Below are 4,339 nucleotides of genomic sequence, written 5' to 3' on the forward strand. Positions count from 1 at the left end.
TGTAGACAATCTTATAAAAGGCAAAGAAAGAGATAATGAAGTGTTTTGTAATGAAGAATGGAGCATGTGAAATTAACAGACAAAGTAAGCAAAAAAACTGTGATGGATAGAGTTGTTGAAAGAAGAGCAATACTATGATTTGAATTTGAATTTCAAATTTTGGGTGTCAGCACTTAGGCTACCAGGTATCCAAAAAAGTTTGTGCCGCTGGAACGAAAAGTGAAAGTCAAACGGCATGTGTCGGCAATCTTGTCTGGATGACATCAGAAGTTTACATTCCCGGCAACCGTCAGTCAGTGCAGAGTTTGGAGGCATGTCGGTCGCATAGACAGCAGGTCTGTAGGAACTACAATCCTGAAGAGAACATGTCAGTGTCAAAGGACGTTTTACGGCCGTGTTTACTGTATGAGTTCAACTTTGGCAGCAATGCTGCAGCCGCTGCTCGAAAGATATGCTCCGCGTTTGGAGAGGCATCAGTGAGTGAGCGCACAGCACAAAAGTGGTTCAGTCGATTTGCATTGGGGGATGAGAGCCTCCAGGCCAAGCCTCGAGCTGGACGCCCTGCCACTATCGACGAAGCCCTGCTGAAGGAGACCATCGAGCGCGATCCACAGCAAACGTGCAAAGAACTTGCACAAGGGTTTGGAGTGTCGGAGGAAACCATTCGATTTCTTCTGCACAACCTTGGGAAGTCTTGGAAGCTCAGTAATTGGGTTCCTCACGTTTTGTCTGAGGAAAACAAACGCCAGTGGCTCACCATTTGCGCATCATTGCTGTCACGTCACAAGAAAGACCCATTCCTGGGCCAGATATTGACATGTGACGAGAAATGGTTGTTATACAGTAACCGCAAAAGAAAACATCGTTGGTCGTCCCCTGGTTCTGTTGCATTGACCCCCAAAGAAAACATTCATCAACAGAAGGTACTGCTCTGTGTTTGGTGGACCAGCGCTGGTGTTGTGCACTTTGGATTGCTAGAGCATGGCAAAACCATCACATCCGAGGTGTACTCATCCCAGTTGCAAGGGGTTGCAGCTGCACTGCATCCGAAGCAGCCAGCACTAGTCAACAGGAAAGGAGTGATCCTTCTTCAAGACAACGCTAGACCTCATACGGCGAAAGCGACCAAGGAGGTAATCAACACACTTGGTTGGGAAATTTTACCTCATCCTCCTTACTCCCCGGACATTCCCCCATCCGACTCATTTGTTTTTGGCCATGGATAATCATTTGCATGAGCAACAGTTCCTAAACAGAGATGATGTCACGCATGTCATAGGACATTTTTTTTTATTCTTGGGACCAGAACTTTTACAAACTGCGGGATTTATAAGCTTGTATCTCGTTGGGAACACGTAATTGAAGCTGAAGGAGGTTATTTTGTTGAATAAAACACATTTGCCAGAAATTACAGAGTCTTTATTTCTCACTGCAAAATACGGCATGAACTTTTTTGGATACCTGGTATTTTGCACCCATCACATTATATGGGGTCCAGCCCCTTACCATAACTAAAATAACATAATTGCAGTGTCGTGTTACTAAAATCTTAAAATTTTCTGACTTTCGTTAAAAGCTGAGGCTGCAAAGAGGCACTCAGCACACAAGGACAAAAAACAGGACAACACACACAAGATTATACTGGCCATAGTGTCAGTCGCCAGAGCCTCGTTCGTCTGCAAAATGCAGTCCAGGGTGTACCATGTGGAAGTGAGGTTGACTTTTGAGCACCTTAGCAGAATGTCGCCCCTTACACCCCAGAAGAGCAATACTAAAAGTGATCAAGGAAAGAAAAATAAATTGGCTAGGACACTGTATAAAAAAGAATTGTGTGCTGAAAGATACATGAAACATGAAGTGCAAGATGAGAAAGCATGAACCTGTCTATTCAGGTAGAGAATACTCAAGGAATGAATGAATTAATTTCCTTAATAATATCCACATTTATATTTAAAAGTATCCCCCATACATAACATGTATTTAAGTCTATTAACTGGGCATTAAAAAATTCCACAATAAGTATTTATTTACATTCCTACAATATTTTACACAGTGTTGTTGTGGGGAAGATATAAATTACACCTCTCAATCAGAGCAGACCAAAAGAGGTGGTAAGGTTGATTACACCCTCCTCTAATATCCTCCTTGATCTAAGTAAGGACTTGACAATATCGAGCAACACCTCCTGTTTTCATTCATATTTCATCATCTTTTTGCCATTGTTTCTGCTTTTTTCTCCCAATATATGCTCCTACTTGGCATACACACCTATAACCTAATTCACTGACAATGCAGGGAACTTATCAGCTTAAATAATGATACTTTCAAGCATCGGACATAAAAGGAAACCAATTAGGCAAGTACCAAGTGACAAGCTGCTGCTCATATATCAGCTAATTGGTGGAAGAGGACAAAATGTTTTCAGAGTGCAAGAAAGGTGAAAAAACCTTGGGGAGCCTCCAGCAAAAGCTAGATCAGCAGGAACAGGAAATAAAAAGCAAGCCACAGGAAAGAATGGAATCGGGGGTCAAAATTTCCAAATGACAATAAGAGGAAATTCGATTTTCTTCCCTAGAAGTAAATCTGTGTTTTTGTCAAGGTCCTGAAATTCTACCTTTAACTTGTACATTTTTTTTGTTATTCCCAATTTTAAATTTGTAAATTCAGATACTATATTCACTTGTGCAAATACATAAGGCTGTGTACTTCATCAGGATAAGGGGAAGAGTTTTACAGTGTTGCACCACTTTTGCACTTATTTCAATATTGTCCGAATGGACATTGTTAGATAAAAGAAATACCTCCCTGATTTCGAATTGCTCCTGTGAGCAATGGGCCTTGCAGTTTGTGGCACCATGTAAAGCTACTTAAAAAGTTGTTTTGTGTGTGTGTGTGTGTGTTCATGTGTGTGTGTGTGTGTTTGGTGCTTAGTAATTAGTAACAATGATGATAGCTAGACGTCGGATTTTAGGTTTTTAACCTAATTTTTCCTTTACAGTTATGTACGAAATAATAAGTTATGTCAGCGTTTCATTAAAAAATGCAACAACTGATGAAATTTTATAGTACCTAAAAAAAACTTTTGCTTGCTAGAATCTATTTTAGGTTTATGCACATTAATCAAGCCTTTTTTTAGGTTTTTATATACTTTAAAAGGTTCTCCGTGATTTTCATGTCACACAGAGGAATTTGCTTTCTTTGGTCAAGAAAAAACTCAATAACAAACGTGTTTGAAATGTGCTCTCTGTCGATTTCCATTCCTCCAAGTCCTTGGTGATTTTCCAAAGTTCTAAACAAAGCAAAATGTCTGGTGCCACTGTTAGCTGTACAACCAAAAGTGGTCTGATCTGTGTTGTCTTGTTCACTTTCGCGTCACTTGCACACACATCTTGGAAACTAACATTTCAGCATTGAAGTTTGCACCACTGACTATGTTTTTGTTGAACGATTATTTTCAGTATATACGATGATCCCAACAGACAAAATTGTGGAGTTTGACTTTTAACATGCATAAAGATTCTTGCCTAACTATATGGCGAAGAGTGAATGATTTTAATAGCAAATTTCAAATGGTAAGTTCTGCCATCGCCATAGGGTTGAACAACACACATAACGTTATGAAAGGTAGTGTGTATTTCAGCATATAGATGTTCCATTTTCATTGCTGGTGACTATACTTAATCAGCATTTTTCAGGAATTTTTACCTATTTTAAGTTTTTTGAACCTACTTCAGGATTTTTCGAGCCCAATTTATAATTTTTAGGACCTATTATAGTATTTTCAGAGCCTATTTTAGGGTTTCTCGAACTTATTTTAGGATTTTTAGAGCTTATTTTAGAATTTTTAGGACCTATTTTTGGATTTTCTAAATCTATTTTAGGATTTTTAGAGCCTATTTTAGAATTTTAGGACCTATTTTTGGATTTTTTAAATCTATTTTAGGATTTTTAGAGCCTATTTTAGGATCCAAAAAGCACACTGTTTAGAACCTAAAATAGACATGTGATTCCCCTCTCCACACCTCTCATCTTCAGATAAGTAAGTTTCTCATATGGCACAGGTAAGCTAGAGTTAATTCTTGAGATATTCTTTTTCAGACAAATTTTAATAGGATATGCATACACTTTCAGAATGAAGATTTTTGTTGTAAATGCATGTTTTACTTTTGGGGTACTGTATAAAAAATAATCTGATCATAACCTCCTAAACCTAAACAAAGCAAAGTGCACAACATAACCAAATAATGAAAACTACATCTATTTAGCATTTTTCGTATATTCTTCAAACATTAACAAATGAAAAATTATTTGAGAAATCAAAATGAAGAATGGAAATTCA

At 38.2% G+C, this 4,339-nt stretch overlaps 1 pseudogene; it reads left to right on the plus strand.

The window, feature by feature from the left end:
- The first annotated feature begins 257 nt into the window (after positions 1–257).
- On the plus strand, positions 258–1,226 carry LOC145989173 (histone-lysine N-methyltransferase SETMAR pseudogene; annotated as a pseudogene).
- The last annotated feature ends 3,113 nt before the right edge of the window (positions 1,227–4,339 follow it).

The sequence above is a fragment of the Lepisma saccharinum genome, chromosome 6 (genome assembly GCF_977018435.1).
Source record: "Lepisma saccharinum chromosome 6, izLepSacc3.1, whole genome shotgun sequence".
Lineage (NCBI taxonomy): Eukaryota > Metazoa > Arthropoda > Insecta > Zygentoma > Lepismatidae > Lepisma > Lepisma saccharinum.